The following is a 12,820-nucleotide window of genomic DNA, read 5'->3' as shown; positions in this document are numbered from 1 at the left end:
ACCATTAAGGTGTGCTGATAAAATCCAATATCTTCATGGAGATCACTTACCATTATTGGATTCTTTCTGCTTACTCCATCTATAGTCAACACCACTAAACAGGTTTTGGAAACAAATCTTAAACTATGCTATCCCACCTAATTAGAAATCTTACAATCTCCCACTTGGGCAGCATATGTCACAAGTTTTAGATTTTAAAATTTATTTAAAACGACATTCCGATTTAGATAAACTGAATGTGGCCACAAACAAAGCAGTGTCGAATGGAGTGTACCTTAAACCAAATGCCTTAGTCCGAATGAGAATTATAAATACTCAATTGTATTGATCATCACATTTAAAGCAACATGAGACCAAACACGTCAAAGTGCTCATAATCTCATCGCTTTGGGCTAAACAGTATGAAAATGTGGTGTGAAAATAACATGCAATAGTGATCATCATGTCTATTTTCAAATTGGCTTGGTCGAGGCTCAGAAACCAAATAAGCCCTATGAGACAGATATTGAAAGTCTCATTAACTACAAGTGTCTCCCAAACACTCAAGCTTCAATCAAAGAAGTTCATTGGGATTTGGTCTGAATATCTGAATACACTAGAACCAAGCTTAAAATTAAAATGAGGTTTTACTAGTGACTGGATGTGTATGTATTGACTGAAATCTTAGATACCAAATGAGGTAAATACACTACGTACATAGTCTCACTTTTATGTACGAAGCAAATAAACAAGTATATACATATAAACAAATGACCATAATAAAGATGCGTATATATTCTTGAGAATAATAATAATGCATCACAAATACAAAACAAAATTGAAGTCAGATGCAACTGACTATATGAGCAAAACTCCTACTAATAAAATACATCAAAATATATATTAGTGACAAGCTCTTGGAAAACTTTTAGAATCAAGCCCTTAGTTTGTGGATGAACAATTATTTTATCTGTAGTAATGTAGTTCTACAGAAATTTATGACTTATGAACTTATTCCCATTGATCTTTAGATGAAAAAACTATTTGACTCCTCTCCTTTTTAGAAAAAACTTTAGTCTAAACAAAATTAACAATCACTGGCTTAGAAGACACATCAATTCTAGGATTAAAATTTATTATTATAATAGCCAGAGAAATATTAAAGGATTAGTTCTATTCCTAAAAAATTAGAACCATTCAAAATTTTAATAGAAAATAGATGGGGAGTCAAAATTGGTAAATATAATCATACATATTTGCCAAAATATATGATATGCAAGAACAGAAAGCATATTAACATCCTAACAATATAATTAAATCTGACTAATTGGGCTATTAATCAGATTTTTCCTAGTATTGTTTTCAATAACCGTAGGAAAATAGAAAATGGAGAAAAATCCGATGTCATCAGGCTTACATCTGTGGTGATAAGATCACCTAGGCGAGACACTCGAAACAACACCACTATGAAGATTTCGTCACTTTTAGTGGCAAGACAAAAACCTCCAAAACTATAAAGCGCAAAACGTCACCCTTACACTATCAAGCGAAACCGACCAAATGAAGACTCACCTATGGTGGCAAGAGCACATCATTCGCTATATGATTTCCTTGACTGCAACCCATCCCGAATAGTCAATAGTAATTTCACTATCTCAGTAACTAGCCCACTAAGTGGTAATCACTGAAATTATGAAAACCTATAGACTTAGATTGCTACCAAATGCCTGTGGATTTATATTTAAGTGCAAATAATAAGATGAACTATTTCAGTATTTAATTAATAAAAATATTCGACATAAGTCCACAAAAGCAACCCATTGTAAACCCTAATAGTCAATATGGTAACATCATAATTTAGTAGTTATCAAAGTGAGTACATTCTTAGTATGGCAGTTTTGTATTTTTAGCCATTACCATAAATAAATAATCTAAATATGACATTTTCGATAATGACAACATGTTAAATATGAAAGTTCATAACATTTATTCATGATGACAAAAACACATGAAATATATTACTTTATCTATAATGCATTAGATATAAGAAGTTGTATATAAGTATGAACTTTCAATCCAAATGACTTTAATATCTAATACAAACATTAGTCCATAAGCTTTAAAGTCAATCATAATAAAATCCTATAATTTAATTAAATAAAAAGTTCATTAGTAAATAGGGCACATGAATCAAATAAGTTATAGGCCAAAACAATAATAGCCCTTACAAATGAAGGTAATGTGAGCTTAGATCCATAGTAAGTATAAACAATTTCATAGACTTTATACCATAAACCACTAAAACTTCAATGGGCTCATTTAAAATCATTTAAGTATGATATTTCTATTTTATTTTGATGAATTTCTAATAAATTCAAAGAAATATTACTTAAACAATGCACTGGTGATATTTTGATTAATAATAAGGTGTCAAAACTTTTAATTAAGTGTCTCATGATGAAAATGGATGTCATGAACGATAAAATATAGCATTGAATATGACATCGAAATACCTCAAGTTGACTTAAAAAATTCATGAAAACGACTAGTATATTGCACATAATAAAACATGTATAATACATCTATCACCCTTAATAGATAAATTTTTATTCTCCCACTAATACAAGAGAGTGAGACTAGATGACCCAATAAAGTACCAGTTATAAGAGTCATCATCAGTTGATATTAGAACAAAATCTAACTGTTGGCTTGAATAAACAAGGCCAAAATAGTCAACAGTATAAATAGATTTCAGAAGTCATTTCAATAAATCAAAATCAAATGATTTCTGATTCCATTTACATAAACTATTTATGGTCTATACAATTATTAGACTCAAAAACTGGATTTCATTGAAACTATAATAAAAATAGTTAATAAACCATCAACATATAGAAGCAACATAGAATGATCTTGTATCATAACATCTCAAATGTGAGTATAAGCATCAACATTAATATTAATCTTTAGGATGTTAACTCTACTCACAGAGAATTTTCACAAAAGTCTATTTAAATAGACCACACCAATAACAAAGTTTAACTTGGTGAGATTTATGTGTATTTACTGTTATAACTATATCATTCAAGAGTTATAACTGAAACTGTATCCTTATCTTTTGGAACAGGGATTTACTAATCATCTCATTTTCTTGTATTAACTCTGAAAAGAACATTAAATTTTAGAAATTCAATATCCTTTGAGTAAAAGAACTCCTAAATTAATATCCTTTTCTAACATGTGAATATTTATTCACAAACCTTGATGACATTATCTTTGAAAAAATATCATATTTACTGTCAAGAAATATACAATTAAAATGAATGTCCATAAACTTTGATGACATCACTTTTGAGAAATGCCACTAATTTTACTGTTTTGAGGAAAATCATGGAAAAATAAGATGTGCCATTTTGGTGGGTAACACACACTTTTTCATGGTTTCCAAGAAATGTATTATGTAGCCAAGCATATGCGGAAGTTTACACTCAGTTTAATTTCAACACATTTATTCATCATAGGGTGTTCCAAAAATGACATATAAGCACAAAATGCCATTAATTTTCTACACGTCATTCATAAATAACTTTCAATATCATGGTAATGACAAACCAATGCTGAAACATGCATGTTGTTATTAAATAAAGACAAAACACTATAGCTTTCCAAAATAGTTATGGAATAAAAAATCTGGGTTTTATTTTCTTGTATTAAAATCAACCCAATATATTGAGCATCTGCCCACTGGTCGAATCATAAATAAAAAAACCATTTCAGAATACATAATTCCATCCTCCCACTAGTTTGATTAGTCAAATAGAGCTTGTCAGATCAAGTCAAACTAGAGTTAAATCAGATCCTAAATGATCAACCAAAGTCAATCCGAATAATGGTCGATCAATTGATCAATGCAAACCAATTGAACCAAAACTTATTAGATGGATTGGTTTCCTTAAGACCTATAAAGCTATTACAATACATTCTCATAGCCTAATTAACTAGGCTAGCCTGGCCTGTAAATTCAATAGGACAAATGGTTATATGGCTCTCCTATCTCCACATGAACAATTTTGGGTATTCCACGTAAAAAAAAATCGAACATATTATTGCCCATTCCAGTGAAAACCCATTCCTAGCCTCCTCTTTGCCACTTTTCTAAGGTACTGTTCTACTTAGCGTGACTTGGGTCTATGATGTTGGCCAGCTGCTCATGCAATTGTAATAATTATGGCTGTGGCATAGAGATAGGACCTCTTAAACAAGAAAACCACATTAATCATATAAACATTGAACATCCATTCACCAAATCAGACAACATTAAGGCATTAAAACCATAACCATCGCAACAATACAATAATTCAATTGAAAATGAGCACTTTTATAATTTATGGTAGATCGTTATTGCAGGAAAGAGTAATTCATTAATAGAGTGGTTTCTAGAAAGGAAACAAATAAAACTTTTGCGATTCAAACTTCCAATGTGTTGGGCCATGAGATTTCATTAGACTTGATTGTTCTTTATTATTAATTTCTGTCAATAAGCCCATTAAATTTTAAATAAAACTTCAAAACAACTTAACCCATTAGGTTTTATATAAGTTCAAAACAATTTGACTTAAGGGCAGGGGCGTAATATCACACCCATAAGAGCAAAATCCCATCATCCTCTTATTCCTCTCCTCTTCCCAGTTGCCGTTTCTTGCAGGTCTTTTTTTTTTTTTATTGGATCAAAGTAGTGGCCTTTAGCCTTTTATATATAACTTTAAGTTTCTAAAACATAAAATCCATGGGCTTAGCCCATTGCAGATAACTTAAGTTTTAAAAACAAAAAACACATGGGCTTGGCCCAATTCAAGTTTAAGTGTTAAACAAGATAAAAAAAAGAAAAATTGACTTATATTGGTCAATATCAACTAGATTGGATTAGATGCCTATTCTAATGGATCCAGTAAAGCATAAATGTATATGATAATAAAAATATTTTATTAAAATAAGGGTGAATCTATCAAATAAAATCTGATCCAGGGCAAGGTATCATGTCGATTTCTATAGTGACTGGTCCAAATTCGATACCGTACATTTAAGCCAATAGCCCAACGCCCTAGTCTTTATTTCACCCTTGTGTAAAATAACTGATCTCCCACAATGACTTATTCAATACAAGGCGGGCTCTCCAAAGAAAATCCATGGAAGGAGCTAACTGATTAACTTCCTTATATTATTATTATTTTTTAATATTATATTCGGCTATATCACCCTCTTCCTCCTGGATCTTGGTGAAGTTGTTAACACTTGGTACACCATTGCTTTTATAACATTAGGTAATAGTGACCACTTTAGGGTTTATTAGAGTAAGATAAGTCAAAGTATTTAATCAACTATTGCCATTACTTTTTACTAAACTAATGTAAATAAAAATTAAGCCTTCTGTATGATTCCTTCAAACAAGGAAACAAGTCTCAAAGATTCAATTTATTTATTTATTAATATAGAAAAGAATCTCATTTCCAAAACGAAAACAGAAGCTTAGAAAACTTTAAAGTCTGCAACACATAAAACGAATAATGCAACGGCCCTACCCTACTGGTTACCGCCAACTGCCCTATATATATGGGCTATATATATATACTGGCTAATCTTTAGACATATCAAATAAACCCTTTAATAAACAGTAATTATTCATTACATGATTCTCATAAAATTGCAGCCCATTGATCCATCATGAACAGACTCTGATAACATTGAAAGAAAATAAATGCGAAAACTATTGATGGAGATCAATGAGCATGCATGATAAACACTACAAAGACATGTTTTAGGCATACCTAAATCCATGGCTGAAGAATAACAATTCTTTAATTCTTTTTCGTAGGCTCCTTGTACAACACGATCAATGTTGGTCTGGTCTACCCTCTTTCCCTTTTGCTTTAGGTAATTAGCTTCACTTAATGGGTCAATGATAACTATATGTAGGGGTGAGGGTAGGGAACAACCCTACAAAGAAATTAGGGTTTTTTCCCCATTAAAGAAACAATACCTTAGGTCCACACATAGTAATATATATTTCATACCATTAATGTGTGCTAATAAAATCTAATATCTTGATGGAGATTACTTACTATTATTGGATTCTTTCTGCTTACTCCATTTATAGTCAACACCACTAAACCGGTTTTAGAAACAAATCTTGAATTATGCTAGCCCGCCTAATTGGAAATTTTACATTTTTCACCAATAGCGCATTGAACCATTTTCATGAATGCTTCCCACTATTCAAAGCCTAAACTACACCAAAGCCGAAAACTCGAGACAGGGAACCTATTGACATTAAGCTTCTACATAACAATTGTTCATTTCACAAGAAATTTTTGAATGCTATATGAAAAGATCTGCTGTATGAGTGATGCATTTGATGTTAACTGGCTTTCCTTTCCTCTGTGGGCTTTAGAATCCAAGGCTGATAGAGAAAATTCAAGCCAAGAAGGCTAAGGGAGAAAAATTCAGACCTAATTCTTATAATTTTTTTCAACTTTCTCTCCAATTCTCCCCTCTCCGCAAACACTTCATTCTACATTTCTCCTCAACATTTTGACCCAAATTAACACTGATTTTGATCAAAGCTCTTATACCATATTGAACATTTTAATGTGGGAAAAAGAACAGAAAGCCCGATTGTATGGTTCTCATTGGTCCCATGCTGGTACAGTAACCATGAGACCGAGTAGCGATCTCTCCGCGGTGGCATCCATACATCGCCTGCCTTCTGCAAAAGGAGATTCATTTGTTGTAATCAGTTTTCTTCCCTTGTATCACTACTTTTATTGTCTTTGTCATTCGAACCTCTGAAGATCCAGACATGCTGTTCGTCTGCTCACCGACAATTTCCATCACGATTTTGGAATTTTCCGACATTGTATTGGTTTGTTTGCTTCCATCAGCCCTCTGAAACGTAATTGAGGAAACAGGGGGAGCAGCAGGGAGGGGAACAGGCTGAGAAGATGCAGGAGGAGGATCTTGTTGAGAACCTTGAGGAGGAGCTTTTTCATGCGATCCCTTGCCGCCCATCTTCTAGTTCCTCGACACCTTCAGGAGTAGCTTTTTTTCTGATAGATTTGATCACTGCACGTCGAAAATAAAACAGTATTTATTGGGAAAAAGGACTGTCCGGCAGTTAAAGGGTTACACCACATAAGCTCATAAATCTTCGCACTAATCTTATCATATTCAATAATGATCCATTCAGATACTAATAGCTTAGACACCACTGCACATACTATAATTGTAATCAAATCCCAGAAACTAATAGATATTCAAAAGTTTGTACCTGTGGTTTGAGACTGGAAATTGTTAAAATCTACCAATAATATAATGTGTTGAAACGCAAATTCAAAATTAAGCGATGGAAACAGGGATTAGTTGAAACCTCCGCAATGGAGTAAGCTTCTTGAGACCATGAATCTGGTATGAATATGTTGGGAGATGGAGTTTCAGTTTCTGCGATAGTGGCTTCACCGTCTCTAGTAGCTTTCTTCCAAGAGACAGTTCTGAGAGAGGCAGAGGGCTGAAGCTCTGGTTTTCGCAAGGAGGGTTGAAAGTCGAGAGTGAAGAACGGAGTAGTAGAGCTCTGTTAATGAATAAGTTGTTTCACCGCTTCCAGTAGCTTTCGTCCCAGAGGGAGTGTTCCCGTTTCGTTTCGTTTTCTTCTGTTTTTCTTCTTCCAGTTCTGAGAGTGAGGAATGAGGAGACGGTTTTGGATTTTGGGTTTTGGGTTTTGGGTTTTGGGCATTGACTGTGAGTTTCAACAACCACTTCTGGTTTTTGAAAGTGCAGTGGTTTTAGATTTCAACTTGCTATGGACAAGCAATCGTTGGATCTTGTGGAGGACAGGGGTAGCTAGATTAAATGAAATGGGTTGAAAATTAGAGAGAGAAATGGAAGACGAGCCAACTCCATCTTATTCAACAACCACTTCTGGTTTTTGAAAGTGCAGTGGTTTTAGATTTCAACTTGCTATGGACAAGCAATCGTTGGTTCTTGTGGAGGACAGGGGTAGCTAGATTAAATGAAATGGGTTGGAAATTAGAGGGAGAAATGGAAGACGAGCCAACTCCATCTTATGTATCTTATTGGCCCATGCTGGTGCAGGAATCACCACACCTAATCTCTACACAAGCACCGACCAGTCGTAAAAATCTCAGAAACACACGGTAAATGGAAGTTTCTCTTTTTCCTCCGTGGAATATCCATTCGCATATCCATGCGAAATGAGAATAAGCCGTTCTAGAGAGAGAGAGAGAGAGAGAGAAAGAGAAAGAGAGATTCTCAGTCCCAAACTTCCTTCTTCCACACGAAAAAGGACATTCTTTGCATTTTGCAAATAAAAACCAGGAATGGGGAACTTCTATTAATTTGATCAGAAATCTCCCAACCCCCAAGCGAGAGGCTTGAACTTATTTAACAAAACAGAACGTTAAGACGTCAACCTCAGTCAATTATTCTCTTTCCACTAGTGGATGGAATTCTGAAGAATCCAACAAGAAAGACAAAAGCCAAAAAAGTGAACAGTGGCTCCACGTCGTGTTTCCCACTCAGCCTTACAATGCCACGCGTTCTCAACTTCAATATCTTTGAAAAGAGGTTAAAAGTCCTGAAAAGGAACAGGCTCCTAATCAGCACAACTACAAAGAGAATTTCATACAAAATTCATGACCACAATGTATAATCATCCAACATTCTCCGCTAAAAAAAGATAAAAGAGAAATGTTAAAGTGATAAGAAATTATTGAGCAATCATTCTTTGTTAGAATTGGAATTCAAGAAAAATAACTGAATTGGTATTCAACTCCTAGGGAGAGATAGAAAACAGAGATTAAGAAGAGAATAAAAAACTTCATTTTTCTTTATTCTCTCTTCACAAGAGCTACTTATAGCGTTCAAGAACCATTTACTCTGTTATAGAGAAATTAGTCATAGCTAACACATGTACAATGTGGTCCCAACAACTCATAACAATAATTCAGCTTTAGCTAACACCTGTATATGTGGTCCCCAGACTCTCAACAACTAGTAAGGATTTACAGTTATAAGCTTTCAACAATGAACATAATCTTGGAGCCAACCAGGTGACCTTCTTCTTCTAGCAGCCTGTGTCACCTCAACTTGCTCTACTTACTATTCAACTAGTTATTCCACTTGCTCCACTTGCTATTGATTGATGTTAATATTTACTTTAGAGGTTGTAACACTCCCTTCCCGATAATAAATGACCTTGTCCTCAAGGTGTAAGTATGGGTTGAGGGCCTGAAGTTCTTGGAAAATTTTCCAAGCAGCATCTTCCAATAACAAACCATCCCACTGCACAAGAACTTGAAGGACGAGTTTATCATGCTGCCAAATCTGCCTCTGTTCCACAATTGCTATCAGTACGACCACTGGTTGATCAGTGGCATTGACATTCGGCAATTGCTAAACAACCGTTGGAGGGTTTGGGCTCTTGAATCTCTTTAATTGAGACACATGAAAAACATTATGAATTCTAGAGTGGAGTGGTAGCTGTAATTTGTAAGCTACAAGTCCCACCTTTTCCACGACCTGAAATGGCCCATTATATCTTTTATTCAGCTTCTGACAAGGCCTTGAAGACACAGACAATTGTCTAGATGGTTGTAGTTTAAGCCAATACCCATTGCCCAATCTCGAAACTCAGCTCCCTTCTATGCAAGTCTACAATCATCTTCATTCTTTGTTGAGCTTTCAACAAATTGCCTTTCAAATGTTGGAGTAGTTGTTCCCTAGCACTTAACTCCATATCAACAGCTTCCACAGGGGCAGTTCCTTCAAGATAAAAGGGGATTGAAGGAGGAGGAGGTCTGTCGTATAACGCCTAAAATGGAGACATGTTAATACTAGTATGATAAGTAGTGTTATACCAATATTCTGCCCAAGACAAGAACTTATGCCAACTTTTCAGTTGGTCCGCTGCAAAACACCTTAAGTGTTGCTCTACTGTCTTGTTAACCACCTCTGTTTGCCCGTCAATTTGACGGTAGTAGGCTGAGCTACACTTTAAAGTACTACCACTAAGGGCAAAAGTTGCTTCCAAAACTGGCCAAGGAATGTGGGATCTCTATCTGTGATGATCTTAGTTGGAAATCCGTGTAATTTGACCACCATATCAATAAACACAAAAACAACGTTAGAGGCAGAAAAGTGAGATGGTAGCCAAGAAAAATGACTACACTTAAAATAGCTGAGACCCCATGGGATAATGGCAATCCCACAATAAAATCCATAGTAAGCTCATCCCAAACCTGCTATGGTACACTTAAAGGCTATAATGTTTTTGCTAGTTTTTATGTAGAGTACTTGACCTGTTGACAGATAAGATAATTTTGGACATGTCTTTCTATATCACTTCTCATATTTTTCCAATAGAACTTACCTGTCAATTTCTACAAAGTTTTCTTATCACCCCCATGACCTCCCATTTTAGTATTGCGAAACTCGTGCAAAAGCTGGTCTTTCAAGTTTGAAATAGATGGAATTCTGAGTCTATCCTTATAATATAATATTCCACCTCGGGTAGCATAAGCGATATTAGACAAGGAGCCTTGGAGAAGGTCCCTATGGATGGCTGTTAACTCGGGATGAGTCTGATTGAAGAGCTTCAGTTGATCAATTAAATCAAAGTTGATTGTACTAAGCATAGACAAAATTGATGCTCCATTTTGAGCCTTGCTCGCACCATCTTCAACAGTGATGCTGCTAGGTTGCCTGGACAAAGTATTAGCAACTCCATTTTCACATCCAAGTTTGTAAATAATGGTGTATATATATATCCCATCAACTTGCTAAGCTATTGGTGTTGCTCGGGACTTTGCACAACTTGAGTAATCAATTTCTTAAGACTTCGATGATCAGTTTTGATAATGAACCTCCGGCCAAGCAAATATTGCCTCCATTTTTGGACAGCTTGGACTATAGCATACAATTCACGGACATAAGTGGAGGCATTCTATAGATGTTTATTGAATTTCTTGTTGAAATAAGCAATAAGATGATTCTCTTGCATCAACACTACTCCAACTCCTACCAAGGATGCATCGGTTTCCAAAGTAAACATCAAGGAAAAATCAAGAAGAGCTAGAACAGGTAGGGTAACCATGGCCTGCTTAAGTAGATTAAATGATTCACTAGCAAAATTATTCCAAAAAAAAAAAATAAAAGGGTTAAGCTTCAATAAATCTGTTAAAGGAGCTGCAATCCAGCATAGTTTCTTACAAATTTTCGGTAATACCCTGTGAGGCCCAAAAATCCTCTTAAGGCTTTGATATTCCAGGAAAAGGCCACTCAACTATACAACATATATTCTATGGATTTGGCTCCACTCCCTTAGCCGAAACAATATGACCAAGATATATAATCAATTGAAGCTTGGCAGAACTTGCACTTGGATAGCTTAGCATATAATTGATGATCTAACAAACATTGCAGCACCATTCTCAAATGGGAAACATGTTCAGTCACAGATATACTAAATATTAGTATATCATAAAAATAAACTACCACAAACTTTTGGAGAAAAGGTTTGAACACCGCATGCATTTGAGCTTGAAATGTTGAAAGGGCATTGGTAAGGCCAAATGGCATTACCAAAAACTCGTAATGTCCCTCATGAGTTTGTAATGCCGTCTTATGGACATCTTCCTCAACAACTCTAATATGTTGATACCCGGATCTGAGATCGATTTTCTAAAATACAGTAGCCCCATGAAGTTCATCAAGTAATTCATCTATTGTGGGAATAGGAAACTTATCTTTTATAGTGATAGCATTGAGTGCTTTGCAATCAATATAGAAGCACCAAGATCCATCTTTTTTTTTCACCAAAATTACTGGAGAAGAAAATGGACATTGAGAGATTCGGATAATGCCGTTGTCCATCATTTGCTGCACAAAACTTCAATCTCCCCTTTCTGAAATTGAGGATACCTATAACGCCTAACATTGACAGGATTAGACTCGGGGATTAAATGTATTCGATGATCAAATTGATGTAGAGGTGGAAGTGTCGATGGTTCTTGAAAAGGTACAGAGAAATATGTTAATACTTCAACAATAGATTGATGATGTTGTTTTTGCATGGCTATACTCTTGCTCTCTACCATGACCTTTAAATGATAAAAAGATGCCACCGAGCTATAAGAAGCTAATTTAGCCAATTGATGATGAGATATGGGTTCATCATTTACAACTGACTCTCCTTTAAGTTCAACCCTTTCTCCTTTAATGGTTCTATGTGTGCTTCCATTGGCCCATGCTCTAGACCAATAAACATCCTCCCCAAAAAGAACAAATAAAATAACAATATTGCATACAAGTTAACAATAGCATACTGTGTTTTTTTTTTTTTTTTGGCTAAAAACCTAGGATACCCGGTTAGGCATTCTTTGTTTCTCATATCAAGCCGACTATCTACATGGCTATATGGGTTCCAGAAGCAAAATGGCCACTCTACCCAAATTTGCTGCTATCAAAGCTCCACATCATAGACACCCATACCTGTCATTCTTCCCTTGGTTTTCTCAATGGAGAGGAATTTTCTTTCCACAAATTGAGGCTTAATTTGGTTGTCAAGAAATGAATAGAAAAGAAATAAAATTTTATATTTGATGAGAGAGACATATACATAAATTAGTCATTGCATTATAATGATATTTCTTCACACTGGAGAGAATTGAAATTTACATTTCTAATCTTAAATTGGGGTAAAAGGACCGTTTGATCAATTGATCAGCTCAAATATAAAAAATACTCCTTTTGTTAGAAAACTAGGTTTTGA

General features: G+C 34.8%; 1 long non-coding RNA gene across 1 annotated transcript; it reads right to left on the bottom strand.

Moving 5' to 3' along the window:
* Positions 1–6,387: 6,387 nt before the first annotated feature.
* On the bottom strand, positions 6,388–8,372 carry LOC122093507. The gene is made up of 2 exons (XR_006144487.1): positions 7,403–8,372; positions 6,388–7,098 (listed from the first exon to the last, which is right to left on the bottom strand). It is a non-coding gene; the product is annotated as an uncharacterized LOC122093507 (long non-coding RNA).
* Between the last annotated feature and the right edge of the window lie 4,448 nt (positions 8,373–12,820).

The sequence above is a fragment of the Macadamia integrifolia genome, chromosome 11 (genome assembly GCF_013358625.1).
Source record: "Macadamia integrifolia cultivar HAES 741 chromosome 11, SCU_Mint_v3, whole genome shotgun sequence".
In the NCBI taxonomy this organism is placed as follows: Eukaryota; Viridiplantae; Streptophyta; class Magnoliopsida; order Proteales; family Proteaceae; genus Macadamia; species Macadamia integrifolia.
This window is presented reverse-complemented; position numbering and strand designations above follow the sequence as displayed.